A 15,870-nucleotide genomic window follows, 5' to 3' on the forward strand; every position below is an offset into this window, starting at 1 on the left:
GGTAGTTAGTTTATTGTGCCAACCTGGCTAATAAACACAGGTGGGATTAATTGAAGGGCGGACAGATAAATGGCTCGGCAAGCCTCTCCTTTCTTGTCTCTTGCTCTTTGATCATCAGACCAGTGTGCGGCTGCCTTGCTTATTCTTTGCCTCAATTTGCAAGCTACACTACCTGGGGAACACCTAACCCGTGGCCTGGACTGTGTTGCTGTAATTTGAGGTTCCTTCAAGTCCTACTTCGCCACACCATTAGAATTTACATCTCTTGAGCTGGGGACTGTTGGACTCTGTCATCCGGCTGACTGTTGGTGACCTGCCTTGCTGTTTGCGGCCTGTGCCCAGATAGCCTGAATTGCTCTACAGACTTGAAGGACTGCCAGTGTCTCACAGCTGTCTCACGGGAGTGAGTTGCACTGAGCCGTTTGTACTGCTTTATCATTTAATTAACTGTCTATTTCTTATATTACATATCTATCTGTATAAATATATATAAAAGTATTAGCATTCTGGTTTTGTGCACAAGAGTAGACAATACAAGCTTAGTGTAAACATTTGAACAAGGAGAAATATAGAGACTAAAAGACTGCAGGTCCCTTATATCGGTTGTTCCTCATCCCCGAACCATTGCAATAATAACCCCAACCTATCAGAAATCATCTGTGGAAGTATCCTTCTAGGCATGGTTCTATGTGTTTAGAAACCAAAGCTCTTGCCGTCCAGTTGAGTCTGACTGATAGAGATCCCGTAGCATTTCTGAGGCTTTGTGAATCTTTACAGGAATAGGCAACCTCATGTTTCTCTCTCCAAGTGGCTGGTAAGTTCAAACTACTGACCTTGTGTTTAAACAGTATGATAGAGAAATAAGATCCCAATCACTCAAGTGACAAAGTTTAACCCCTTCCATATCTAGAATAAATAATGAAAAGTGCAAGACCTAACTGATGAAAAATGTAGTCCGTTTTGTCACTTCTCCCTTACTAACAGGAACCTGATCTTATTTGGAAGTTACAATGTGCCCTTTTCCTGAGGATGAACCAAGTCAATCCAAATGATTGTGCTTTCTGCTAGAAATTCAATTTCCCTGCCACCCTTACTCACCGAATCATCTAGTTCTACCCAATGTGTAATAAAGGAAATTCTGGTAAGTTTTCCCTCCTGATACAAAGAAAGCTCTTTTGCGTTCTCTCCCCATTATTTCTTCCTGTTGTGAATGATGATTGAGTAAGCATGATGCCTGATTGGGCTAACCATAGTGTGGCCATGGGAATATAGATATGAAGTCAAAAACTAAAATTCGGTTTTGTTGTATTGTGTGTTTTTAAAAAAATCAGAAACAAGTATTAAATTGTATGTTATACTTGCTTGGCATCTATTAAGAGGATCAAATGTTAATTCTACCGTGTTTAGTTAATGTAATGAGCTATGTCAATAGATTTTCTGTGTTTTATCATCCTTACTCTTGGGTTAACCTTATTTATTCATGGCAATTATTTTCTTTCATATATGTTTCACATATATAGATATGGTTTATATATGTGGTATATAGGAATATTGCACCTACATATATAAACCATACTGATATAACCTTTTGCTTAGGTATTAGGTTTATTTTGTCGGTTTGTTGGATTTTATTTTGTTGGATAATACAATAACACTACTTACAAGAACAAATATAGAATCTTTAAATAGCATAAGACTTTTACTTCCAAAATTTTCTGTAATCGTTAAAAATTCCTAGAAATATTTATTACATTTATAATTTAAAAGTTAAAGATAAAAACATGCATACATAAAATCTACAAGAAGGAATTATTCCTTTTTATAAGGTATAGCAGAATTTATTTAGTAGTTATAAGGTGAGGGCTGTGTATTTGACTATGTTTTCATTTTTTTTCTTTAACAATATTTTTCTTTTTTTCCTCTTCTTGAGTGAGTCAATTTTCATTTGTGTATGGATTTGAAGAAAATTATCCTTTTCATTTAAGATTTTTTTAAACTTAGTGATATTATATTCCTACAATTTTTTCATTTTCCTCTCTCTTTAGTTGTTTATTATAATGTTATCTAAATTTGTGTCTTCTTTTTAACTTTCTCAGTCTTAGCTGACTTTTCTGTTGAGAGTTTGCTTGACAATGTTACCTGCTCATTTTCTGGGGTTTTTTTGTTGCTGCTCAAACAAAAGTCTGCTTTTCATGCTCATTCATGTTAGGTTTAAAGGATTTTTTGAGCTTCTTCAGTTGAAGTCAGCTTGTTGTACTTCATGGCGGCTTGTGAATTTCTGTGATATCACTGGTATTCCAAAGAGCAGCAGGGTCACCCAAAGGGAACAAGTTTCAGCAGAGCTTCCAGACCAGGCACAGCCTACAAAGAAGAAATAGGCCGACCGCTTCAGAGGAATGAGGCATTGAAACTCTCCTGGGTCAGTGAACCATCGTCGCAGACTGACATGAACAGCAGCCGAGCATTGCCAGATGTTGTGTAAGATGAGCCCCCAGGCACGTGACTGAGGAAGAGCGGTCTTCTCCATGGAGAGTCGACCGTAATGGCACGGATCAAGTAAAAGCCTCTGAGAGTCATTTGCTGATGAGGCAAAACTTGGAATGTACGAAGTATGCATCTAGGAAAATAAAACTAGTCAGGAATGAAATGGAACGCATAAAGATCAATGGCCTAGGCCCTGGTGAGCTGAAATGGACTGGGATTGGCCACTTTGAATTGGAAAATCACACGGTCTGCCAAGCTGGGAGTGACATTTTCAAGAGGAATGCCTTTACATTCATCTTCAGAAAGGACATTTCAATGGCTATCTTTTTGATACAGTGACGCAGTGTATTTTTTGCATCTTCTTTGGATGATTCTTGTAACAGTCATTAGTTTGCCCATAAAGTCTGTCAATAATACAACTTGAGGTTTAGTTCTTTCAGTTTATGATATACGGAGTGTACTTTCCTTTCTGTTTTTCTAACTCTAGGTCTTTGCACATTTCTTCTAAGACTTTACTTTTGTCTTGTTGAGCTGCCCTTTGAAATTTTCTGTTCAGTTCTTTGACTTCATCATTTCGTCGTCCATGTGCCTTAGCTACTGATGCCCATTTTAATCTTTTCTTTCTTTCCTATCTTTTTAATGACCTTTTGTTTTCTTCATGTATGGTGTTCTTAATGGCCTTCCACAGCTCATCAGGTCTTCTGTCATTAGATTTCCATGCATTAATTCTTTTCTTGACCTGTTCTCGGAATTCGGGTGGGAATACTCAAGGTTATATGTTGGTTTTCCCGAATTGTTTAGATTTTCTTCAGCTTCAACCTAAACTCACAAATAAGCAATTGATAGAGCTCTGTTCCAATATCAGCCCCTGCCCTCGTTTTAGCTGCTTTAATTGACAATTAATTTTTTTTTTTACAATGTCATTGTCTTGTCCCAGAGATGTAGTCAATTTGATTTCTGTGTACTCCATGTGGAGAAGCCCATGAGTGTAATCACCTTTGGTGTTGTTGAAAAAAATATTTGGGACAAACTAGTCATTGGTCTTGTATGATTTTATCATGCAAAATCGGTTTTGTTTCTATCACCAAAACCTTTGGACAATGAGGGGCTTTCTACCTCTGTTAAGAATGAGAGTCTCAGAGAACCACAAAGGTAGTTCTAGCCTGTTCTAAAGAGTCAGAATTAACTCGATGGCAGTGAGTTTGGTTTTGGTTTGGTGAATGTCTCATATTGTACAGGCTTTGAAACAGCATTCTCATTGTTGTTTATATCTAAAGAGTACTATGTCATTTCAGTACGTTTTATTCTTAACCAAGGATTATTTTCAAAAGTCTTTTAAAGTTTTCTAGTAGATTGTGTTTGTATTTCTCTCTTTTGTCAGTTAATTTATAGTTTTATTGCATTTTGGTCTGTATTCTACTCTGGACATCTACTTTCTCTTTATATGTGGGTGAATAACTGGGCAATGTTTGTAAATGCTCCGTGGGTACTGGAAAAGAACTGCAGGCAAACAATTCCATTCATGCAACTATTTAATCAAGGTTAGTTAATATGATGTTCAAATCCTCTATGTCTTTCTACACTTGAGGACCACTTAATTTATCAATTTCTGGTAAGTAGTTTTGTAAAAAATATACCATTATTGAAGTTTTTCAACTACTCTGTATCTATCTCTATCTATCTATAGATAGATATATGATGTTATTGGGTGAAATGTGGAATACTTTTATTAGTAATTAGAATTTGTGTTTATACTTATGTTGTCAACTTTGAATTTTATGATTATTACCACATCCTCTTCTGCTTTCTTTTGGATAGTAATTTTGGCAGCTAAATAATTTCATGTCAATTGGATATGTAAAAGTACAGGTGTGTAGTCTAGGATCTGTTAATCAGATCACAGCCTGATACCTCCTTGTGGGTGTGGCCTTCTTATAAGGAGAACCCTGGAAACTTGCCTCTCTTTCCCTGTCTTCACCTTCCTGCTGTCAGGCCACACTGAGACCTGTCAGAGCCCTGTGGTGCTTCCACCACCAGTGGATCCGCAAGGCTTTGTATCCACCACCCTGTGATCTTCTGGCATTCTGAATCATTGCATGTGGCTGCATCAGTCTGAAGAGGGAATTATGGACTAGCATTGGGCTTCTGGGCTAGTACTGGACTTATGGATTGATCTGGACTGGGCTGGGATGTTTGCTTGATATATAATTACTTCTTGATATTAAGCTCTCTCTTAAACATATATGAGTACTACTAGATTTGTTTCTCTAATCAAACCGGCCTATCACAGTGTTGAATTCTATCTCTTTCAGTCCTGAAACTCTGGTCATTTAGTTTTATTTACTTATTTAAAGAGCAGCTTGCATTTTCTTGTTTTTATTTATTTATTTTAATTTTACTAGGCTATCTTGTTGTTTAAGATACCTTCCTTGGAAACTAAAAATTCTGTTGCCCTTAGATAAAAACAAATATTAGGGCATTGAAAAGCCCATGTAACAAATTTGATTAAAGTTGATAGTTATTTTCTTTTTGTTTTTTTAACAAGGAGAACTTAATCTCAATAGACACATTTTATTCATTCACATTTATCCTGAACATTAATATAAATGTATGGACCAAGTGGATATCTGAATTGTTTTAAATCTCTGACATTACATGTGTTTTCTGTTGTCATTATCATTTTGTTTGTTGAGAAGTCTTCTCTCCTTGTGCTAGACTGTTTTCCTGTACCTCTTTTCCTCTGGGTCTCAAAGTTACCTATTTTATGCCCATACAGAGTAGTTCCTCTTACATTTCAAAGACATATTATAAACTTACTATCAGTATTAAGAACTCATCACCATGGATACCCTTTCAGGGATATAAGATAAACTCTTACCGAAGGTTTATTTTTCTCTCTACTTTCAATAAACCAAATCCAACTCACTCCATAGAATTGAGGACAACTTATAGTGACCCCATAAGACAGGGGAGAAGTGACCCTTGACTTCCCCAGAGGTCATACGTGTTTACAGACTAGAAAGCCCCGTCTTTCTACCTTGGACCATGGGGCTTCAGTCCTCAAAGTCAGCAATTCTAAGCCATCAGATATTCTGCAGGGAAAAAAAAAACCCTTCTATTCTATGCACTAAGAGCTTGTGATTTTTATATATTTTATTATTTGCTTTTTTTGAACTAACATTTCAAAAAAAAAATCCTAAAATGTCTTAGTCACCTTACTGATTTCTTTGCTTACAGATCTGTGTGATGTTATATTTTCTATTCCGTAGAATCAATTTTTCATTGTGTTAGATTTTCATGACTGAGTGGTTAAAAATTAAAGTGTTGCTGTATTGTAAAGCTTCTGAGACCTCAACGTTCATATCTGAAAGATATCTTGATTGAGTATCTAATTTAAGCCTCAAAACCACTACCTCCATGAATTTGGAAGTCTTTGCTCTATTACCTTACCTGCTTTTTCAGTGAGATGAAACAAAGTCTAATAGCGAAAAGTAATATAAGACTTAAGAATTCTAAAGCTAAACTATATATGTATTTTTTAAGAAAACAACTTATGCACATGTTTTAATGGCTTTTGACTAGTGGGAAACCCTAGTGACACATTGGGTGAAGTGTTGGACTGCTAATGGAAAGACTGGCAGTTTGAGCACCCCAGTCTCTCTGCTGAAGAAAGATGTGACAGGGCATACACTCCTGAAGCTTTACAGCCTCAGAAACACATTGAGCATTCCTCTTTGCTTTTCGGGCTCACTATGAACCAAATGATCTCAATGGCAGTGGGTTTCACGTGTGTAGGTAGTGAAATGATAGAGGGACCATTTGGGGGATACAAAATAAATATATGCTGAGGGAATTCAGATTGGGATATATATGTATATATATTATTTTTATTTAAATTTTGCTCAAGTATTCAATAAAATGTAAACAATAGTGACCTTTTCAGTTGAAATTAAAAAAAAGTCTGATATAAACGAGTAAGTAAGAATCAAGAATAATTAAACTGAAAAATGCTATGGATCTTTTTTATTTAAAGTGTATTTATTTATTTAGTCTTGCAATGTAAAGTTTTAAAAGCATATGTTAATGTCTGTCATTGGGACGATTCTGACTCATAGTGACCCTACAAGACTGGATAGAACTGCCTTTGTGGGTTTCTGAGACTAGCTCAACTGAAATAGCCTCGTCATTCTCTCAATCTGTTTGCTAGGGAAGACAAAAAGATAAATGAAACTTAAGTGGATAAAGAAGGATTTTTTTAATGCTATAGGAATTAGTTTCTGATTGGAAAAAATTATGATAAATTCTACATAGACTATAAAGTTAAGTGTAAAAATTAAAATCTCAGAATTAATAATAGAACACATAGATTAATTTTTGTCCTATTAAGGATTTTAAAGAGCTTTCTCATATTATACTAGTGTTAGAAGGCATAAGAAAATTATTGAAAACTTTAACATTTATTGATGATATATATTTAGTATATAAATTGTATTTACTACTACTGATATAGAAATATCAAAATACTTTATCAATTTGAACTCAAATTTTAGCTTCTATAAATCAAAAATATTATTACTGATTTTCAAAGCAAACAAAAAACTAATAAAAATTTTATTACACGAATATAAGAGTTTGCTTTCTTTATAAAGTGACATCACAAAATTCAACGTAAAGACATTCCAATAAAAAATAATAAAAGGACATGCATTATTAAGTCATAAAGGACAAATACAAAGACAGAACTGGTAATCATCATTCTCTCGGTGTTTGGAGGCTAGGTTTTTTATCTCTCAGCTTTTCTGTTTGTGGTTAGGTGCTGTTGATTCGGGTCTGTCTTATAGCAACAATCCGTACAAGAAAACAAACACTGACCTGCCCTGCCCCAGCCTCGTAATTGAGGTGATGTCGGTGCCCATTGTGTTGGCCACAATGGCAGTCCATCCCCTGGAGGGTCTTCCTCTTTGCAATGGCTCTTCACTGGAGCAAGGGTAGTGAACTTCTCCAGGGCCTGCTCCCCAAGGATAAGTAAGGCGAAGCCTGGCCAAGTCGTTTCCAAGGTGCGATCCTGCTGTACTTCCTCCAAGATCGATTTGTCCGTTCTTCTGGCAGTGTATTCTGTGCAATATTCTTCACCAGTGTCATCATCCAAGTGCGTCCATTCCTTTCCAGGCATCCTTATTCATGGCCCAGATTTCACATGCATTTGAGACCAATGAGATACCATGGCTTGGGGCCGGCACACCTTAGTCCTCAAAAGGACAGCTTTGTTCTTCAACATTTTAAAGAGATCATGTCCACGTTTGCCCAAAGTAATACTTGGTTTCTTAACTATTGTTTCCATGAGGGTGAATCGCAAATCTAAGCAAAATGAAATTCTTGACCATTTAAATCTTTTCTGTATATCATGATGTGATCTATCTGTCCTGTTGTGAGGATTTGAGGTTTCTTCCAATTGAGTTGTCATTTGTACTGAAGGCTTTGATCTTTGTCAGTGCTTCAAATCTTAGCTTTCGGCAAGCAAGGAGGGGTGTGTCTTCTGCACATCACAGGCTGTAAAGTGCCTTCCTACAATCCCGACGTCATGTTCTTCTTCATGTAGTCCAGTTTCTCAGATGATTGGCTCAAGTCATTTGAATAAGTATGGTGAAAAGACACGGCCCAGTTGGATCTTTCCTGCATTTAAACCAGTCTGTAGCCCCTTCTCCTCCTCCTTCTTTTTTATACATATCTCAAGGGTTTGATGATTCTTCTTCCAACCGGATGCCTCATTTTCTTTCTTCTTTTTTTAAAAACATTTTATTAGGGACTCGTACAACTCTTATCACAATCCATACATACATACATCAATTGTGTAAAGCACATCTGTACATTCATTGCCCTCACCATTTTCAAAGCATTTGCTCTCCACTTAAGCCCTTTGCATCAGGTCCTCTTTTTTTACCCTCCCTCCTGCTCCCCCTTCCCTCATGAGCCCTTGATAATTTATAAATTATTATTTTGTCATATCTTGCTCTTTCCGACACCTCCCTTCACCCCCTTTTCTGTTGTCTGTCCCCCAGGGAAGAGGTCACATGTAGATCCTTGTAATCGGTTCCCTCTTTCCAACCCACTCACCCTCTACCCTCCCAGTATCGCCCCTCACACCCCTGGTCCTGAAGGTATCATCCTCCCTGGATTTCCTGTGTCTCCAGCTCCTATCTGCACCAGTGTACAACCTCTGCTCTATCCAGACTTGCAAGGTAGAATTCGGATCGGGGGGGGGGGGGAGGGAGGGAAGCATTTAGGAACTGGAGGAAAGCTGTATTCTTCCTGGGTGCTGCATCGCACCCTGACTGACTCATGCCCCTTCTTCTATTTGAACATCTACCTGCATTCTGTCCAACGTAACTGTGTTTAGAAGCACATTCAAGTGCTCTGGAGCCCCCATTCTTCACAATGTTGTCCATAATTGTTGGGGTGCACACAGTTCATTGCCTTTGCCTGGTCAATAAAACACAAGGAAACCTCTTTCTGGCATTCTTTGCTTTGAGCCAAGACCGATGTGATGTCAATTACACCCCCATGCCATCCCCTCTTCAGAATCTGGCAGCTCCCTGGTCAATGTCCTGCTACAACCATTGTTGGATGATCTTCAGCAAAATGTCACTTGCTGTCCTATTACTGATATTGTTCAAGAATTTCAGTGGTATTTTGGGTCCTCTTCTTTGAGGAGGCAATCTCCGGTTGGATTGTGAGTACGCTCCAATCTGAGGGGATCACCTGCTGGCACTGTGCTGGACCATGTGTCACTGGTTTTCTACAGCTAACCTTTTGCAAGTGGTTCGCCCCTTTCTTCAGTCTAGTCCTAAGTATGGCAGCTTCACTGAAACGTGGCCACTATGAGTGACCCTGTTGGAATGTGAGATACTGGTGGTATCACTTCCAGCATAGAATTACAGCAACATGAAGTCACCACAGGACTGGGAAATGACAGACATGTGGTGGAACTTTTCTGTGGGTAATAAATTTGCTACAATTCTTGCTGCCTTTACAATCACACACACACACACACACACACACACACACACACACACACACACAGAGGGGGCTTCAAAATGTTCATTGCCAAATTATATCCTGAAATATTCACTTCACTTCTATCACCAAGGTCCTGTTTTCTAACCACTGGTCCTTTCCTAGAAATTTTTCATTTTCTTTTAATTCCATTGTTTAGACTTTTTGAAGCAAATATATATGACCTTACTAGACAATGTCAGGAGTTTGGTACTTGACAATGAAGAAAGATAATGCTACTCTGGAATTAGAAGTCCTGAGTTCAAATCCCTGTGCTGCTTGAATGATGTGGACAAATCGCTATTTGGGGCCTTGGTTTCTTCAAATATAAAACAGAAGGAATAATCTGCAAATGACAAGTTGATGTGAGGATTTGCAATGTCCTCCGTGAATGGGACAGGAGCATCCTATTGGACTGTGGCTTCAGGGACATCAAGTGAGACAGTAATGATGACGCTATTGCTTTCTTCCTCCATGTCAATTACTTTGCAATTCAATTCTGATATCCACCGAGTTGATTTGATTGCCAAAATAGTGCCACGGTCCCATGTCCCTTACATTATAAATGTAGTTTTGAATTCTGAAGCTGAGTGAGAGCCCTGGTAGACCTTCCTGGTACATGAGAACAAGTCTTCTGTGAGGGGGCTATCAAACAGAACAGCCACAAAAGACACAGAAGAATTAACCTCTGCTTCATATGAGGTCACATGTGTAGATATGAGGCCACATGTGTAGAACAGTTATACGTTTCTCTGTTGTTTGTTGTTGTTGTTGTTAGGCCCTGTCAAGTTGGCTCAAACTCCTAGGGACTCTATGTTCAACAAAACACTGCCAGTCCCAAGCCAGCATCACAACCGTTGCTAGAGTCCAGAGTCAATCCTTCTCATGGAGGGTCTTCCATTCGTTCTTCCTCTCTCTTACCCTTCTACTTTACCAGGCCTGATGTCCTTTTCCTCGCGACGACGTGGCCATGGCCGCAGTGTGTGAGATCTAGCTCGCTGTGCTGGCTTCTAAGGAGCCTCTGGCTGTGCTCACTTCTAGGACAGATTTGTGTGTTCTTCTGGAAGTCCGTGCTGCTTTCAGTATGCCTCCCCAGCACCATCATTTAAATGCATGGATTCTTTGGTCTTTCTCATTCAGTGTCCAGCTTTCATATGCATAGGAGGTGGTTAAAATATCTTGATTGGGTCAGTCATAGCTTTGTCCTCAAAGTGACATCCTTGTTTGTTACCCCTTATAAAAGGTCTTGGGCAATCAGCCTGTGGGATTACGAGGTGCCGAAGGGATCAGGTATCAAGCATCAAAGGGAAAAACATCTTATCATTGAGAGGGAAGGGCAGTGCGGAGTGGGGACCCACAGTCCATCTGAAGACAACTGGACATCCCCTTACAGAAGGGTTGCAGGGAGGAGACAAGCCAGTCAGGGTGCAGGGTAGCAACGATGAAACACAACTTTCCTACCCCTCCCCCCACTATCATGACTCCAATTCTACCTTAAACATCCAGCTAAACCAGAGGATGTACACTGGTAATTCAGGACAGATGAACTCCTCAGGACCAGTGGTTAGAGTGGCAATACCTGGAGGGTGGAGGAAAGGTGGGGTGGAAAGGGGGAACCAATTACAAGGATCTACATAGAACCTCCTCCCTGGGGGATGGAAAACAGAAAAGTAGATGAAGGGAGATGTCGGACAGTGTAAGACGTGACAAAATAATAATAATTTATAAATTATCAAAGGTTCGTGAGGGTGGGGTGCGGGGAGGGAGGGGAAAAATGAGGAGCTGATACCAAGGGCTCAAGCAGAAAAGCAAAGGTTTTGAGAATGATGATGGCAACAAATATACAAATGTGCTTGACACAATGGATGTTTGTATGGATTGTGATAAGAGTTGTATGAACCCCCAATAAAATGATTTTTAAAAAAGAACTCTACACTCCGAGACCAATATAGTGATGGCAAGGTACTACAATCACTGTCTATTCCCATGGAAACTTCAGGATGAGTGAGTTTAACACTTGGGCTTTGTCTGTTCTAGAATTTATTCATGATAAAAATCTTGAAAAAGATGATGATGAAATATGTACAGATGTGTTTGACACAATGAGTATATGTAAAGAGCTGTCAGAGTCTGCAATAAAATAAAATTAATATAAAACAAACAAAGGTCGTGTGCAACAGATTTACCCAATGGGACATGTCGTTTGATCTCTTGACTGCTGCTGCCATGAGGACTGATTGTCATATAAGCAAGGTGAAATTCTTTCACAATCTCACTCTTTTGTCTTTTGGCCATGATGTTAGCCATTGGTGTATCGTGAGGACCTCAGTTTCCTTCACATTGAGTTGCAACTCCTACTGCAGGCCGGAGGCCTTGATGTTCATCAGTAAGTGCTTCACATGCTCCTGGCTTTCAGCAAACATTTTGTGCCATCTACATATCACAGGTCATTAATAAATCTCCTTCCAATTCTGTTGTCAGCTTCCCGGTTATTTGCTCAGAATACAAATTGAATAAGTATGGTGAAAGTGTACAACCCTGACACACATCTTGCCCGATTTTAATGACAGCTCAGTATATCTTTGTTCTGACTGATGACTGCCTCTTGATCCAAATACAGGCACCACATGAACACAATGAATGCTCTAGGATTCTCATTCTTCTCAATGCTACCCCTTTCTTGAACTAACTACAAGCTTTTCTTTCTTGTTGTGTTTTGTTTTGGTCATTGGTTTGTTGTTGTTTTGTTGTATATTGTTGCTTAGTTGTGCTCTGTCTTGTTTTTGTGCATGTTATTATCTCCGCAGGTCTCTCTAAATAAGATAGGCTGGATGAACAATTGGAGGAGAAAACAATGGGACCGACAGTTCTGAGGGGACATGGGAGAGAGGGAGGTGGGGGGAAAGGTAGTGGTGTTAATAAACCCAGGGACAAGGGAAAAACAAGTGATCCAAATCGGTGGTGAGGAGGATGTGGGAGGCCTGGTTGGGTATGATCAAGGGTAATGTAACTAAGAGGAATTGCTGAAACCCTGGTGGGGACTGAGCATGATAGTGGGACAGGAGGGAAGTCAAAGGAAATAGAGGAAAGAGCTGGGAGGCAGAGGACATTTATAGAGGTCTAGATAAAGACATGTACATATGCATGTATATTTATAAATGAGGATGGGGAAATAGATCTATGTGCATATAATTATAGGGTTACTATTAAGGTAGCAGAGGGACATTAGACCTCCACTCAAGTACTCCCTCAATTCAAGAATACTTTCTTCTATTAAATTGGCATTCTATGATGCTCACCTTCCCCACAGAATCGCTGAAGACAAAGTGGGTGAACAACTAAATGTGAAGAAAGTTGATGGTGCTCGGCTATCAAAAGAGATAGCATCTGAGTTTTAAAGGCTTGAAGGTAAAACAAGCGGCCATCTGGCTCAGAAGCAATAAAACCCACATGGAAGAAGCACACCAGCCTGTGTGACCATGAGGTGCTGAAGGGATCAGTTATCAGGCATCAAAGAACCAAAAAATCATATCATTGTGTGCTCACCTCCCTGATACTACCACTGAAGACAAATGGGTGCATAAGCAAAGAAAGCTGATGGTGCCTGGCTATCAAAAGATATGGCGTCTGGGGTCTTAAAGGCTTGAAGGTAAGCAAGCGGCCATCTAGCTCAGAAGCAACAAAGCTCACCTGGAAGAAGCATACCAGCCTGTGGGATCACAAGGTGTCAAGGGATCAGGTATCAGGCATTAGCAGAACAAATAAATCTTCCCATAGTGAATGAGCGGGGGGAGTGCGGAGTGGAGAACCAAAGCCCATTTGTAGGCCACTGGACATCCCCTTACAGAAGTGTCTTGGAGAGGAGAGGAGACAGTCAGGGTGTGATGTAGCAACGATGAAAAATACAACTTTCCTCTATTTCCTAAATGCTGCCTCTCCCCCTCTCCCACTGTCATGATCTGAATCCAACCTTGCAAGTCTGACTAGACCAGAGGATGTACACTGGTACAGATGGGAACTGGAAACAGAGGGAATCCAGGGCAGACGATCCTCTCAGGACCAGTGGTGTTTGGGCGATACTGGGAGGCCATAGGGAAGGTGGGTTGGAAAGGGGGAACCGATTTCAAGGATCTACATGTGACCTCCTCCCTGGGGGACATACAATAGAAAACTGGGTAAAGGGAGACGTGGGACAAAGTAAGATATGAAAAATAATAATTTATAAATTATCAAGGGTTCATAAGGGAGGGGGAAGGGGGGAGGGACGGGAAAAATGAGGACCTGATGCCAGGGGTTTGGGTAGAGAGCAAATGTTTTGAAAATGATGAGGGCAACGAATGTACAAATGTGCTTTACACAATTGATGTATGTATGGATTGTGATAGGAGTTGTATGAGCCCCTAATAAAATAATTTGAAAAAGAAAAAGACGAAAGGGAGGTAAGCTAATCAATAAGTAGGCTTCTAGTTCAACGCCAGTTCAAGGGAATCTCTTGGTAGGACAGGCAAATTGGATGCGGTGGAAATAGCCACAGAGAGGTATTTGAGCAGATCTGGATCTAAGCTTTTTCAATAACTTTGTACGTAACCTTGTGCAAATCCCTTTTCTTTGAGCCGTTTTCTCATCTGGAACAGATCAGTGGTTTTCAGATTGTGCTCCAGCAGAGACTGCCAATCCCGAGGAGACCAACGGGTGATGAGAGCTTCTACACAACTCACGGAAAAAATAAGTTGCGTAGCATTGTCCTGCATGCGTTCATGGCTTATTGGCATTTATTATAACAATATCTGCATTGTATGAAATATTCTAAACTTATTCACTTGTTTCGTGGATTTTTTTATATCCCCCCACCCCCGTGCTCAACCCTTCTGTTTCTTGGATTTGAGAAATCAATGAACAAAATTTCCTTGATTTTGAGCTTATTTTCTTTTGCTTTAAAACATCTTTTGCCATTCTGCCCTTTCACAGGTAGCTGAGTACCAGCAAATGACCACGTAAACCACCAAGTTGAAAATAAATATTTATTTATTTGAGAACTTAAATGCAATATACTTATTTATTTAAGAAGAACTCGAATGCAATGCTATGCCTCCTTTTTTAAAAAAATTGTATTTCTACTCCTGTAAATATTTATCGTTTCAAAAACCCACAGGCCATTCTATCCTGTCCTCTAGGGTTGCTATGAGTCAGAATTGGGGGGTTGTTTGGGGCTTAGTTGTTGATTTTTTTATTTGTTTAAATAATAGTATGGTAGGTACATAACCTGGTGTCAATTTGAGGATTAAAAGTGTAGGGGTGGAGGCTAGCTTTCAATCAAGATATAGCCAATGAGGCCTCTGTGTAGGCATGGCCTTCTCCTGAGGATTCTGGGAACTCCAGTACTTCCTCCTCGGAAGCGGGAGACACTCTCTCTCTGATCACTCCCTGTGACCCTCAAGGCTCACTCCCTTGGGGACTCTTTACTGACAAGTCTCACTCCCTGCAAGACAGCCCTGAGGAGAAGCCACATGGACCTACCCTGATACAACCAGAGTCCTACAAGCTGGAGAGGCCACAACACCCCTGGATCCACAAGACTTCCCACGCACTGGCCTGTGATCTTTTTGTATTCTGCGTCATTGCATGCCTTTTGTGAATCTGAAGAGAACTTTATAGATAATTATCGGACACATGGACTAATATCAGACTTACAGACTTGATCTGGACTGGGCTTGGATGTTTTCTCACCATTCAATTGCTCTTGTATATAAAGCTCTTTCCCATATACACGAGTGTCTATGAATTTGTTTCTCTAGTCTATCCAGACTAACACAAATGGTGATTTTTTTTTTAAACGAGGAGGACTTATTCTGGTTTAGATTAATTTTTCTGGCCTCCACATCTAGAGCTGTTCTTTTTCCATACCGCCTCATCTGACTAGGGTTTCCAGTGATGTAAATCTTTTTTTCTTTCTCTTTTGGTAAGTCTTTCCAGAAGCAGACGGCGACATTTTTTTCCTTCCCCAAAGTAAGTGGATTTGAACCACTGACCTTTTGATTAGCAGCTCGGCCCATAACCACTGCACTATTGGCACTGCTTAAAAAGGAACGAGGCGGTATTCATTTACAGTAATGAACTTCCACGTTCTCTGTGTCCATTCTATTTCATCTTCATAGCAGTCCTGCGAGTATTTAATTATTCCCTCTACAGATGTGGAAAGTGCTGCACTTAACTATGGCTCTTGCCCTAGATTATCGCCTGCAAGAGCAGGAGCTGGGAACCAGTGACTGGATGCTTATTCGTGAATTTGGTTTTATGTTGACGCTGAACACTGAATCAGGAATGCACACTTAA

The 15,870-nt window shown here is 39.7% G+C and overlaps 1 pseudogene; it reads left to right on the forward strand.

The window, feature by feature from the left end:
* LOC142458502 (fructose-bisphosphate aldolase A pseudogene) overlaps nt 1–15,870 on the forward strand; it is a 173,257-nt pseudogene extending 157,387 nt beyond the window's left edge.

Source organism: Tenrec ecaudatus, chromosome 10 (genome assembly GCF_050624435.1).
Source record: "Tenrec ecaudatus isolate mTenEca1 chromosome 10, mTenEca1.hap1, whole genome shotgun sequence".
Taxonomy (NCBI): Eukaryota; Metazoa; Chordata; class Mammalia; order Afrosoricida; family Tenrecidae; genus Tenrec; species Tenrec ecaudatus.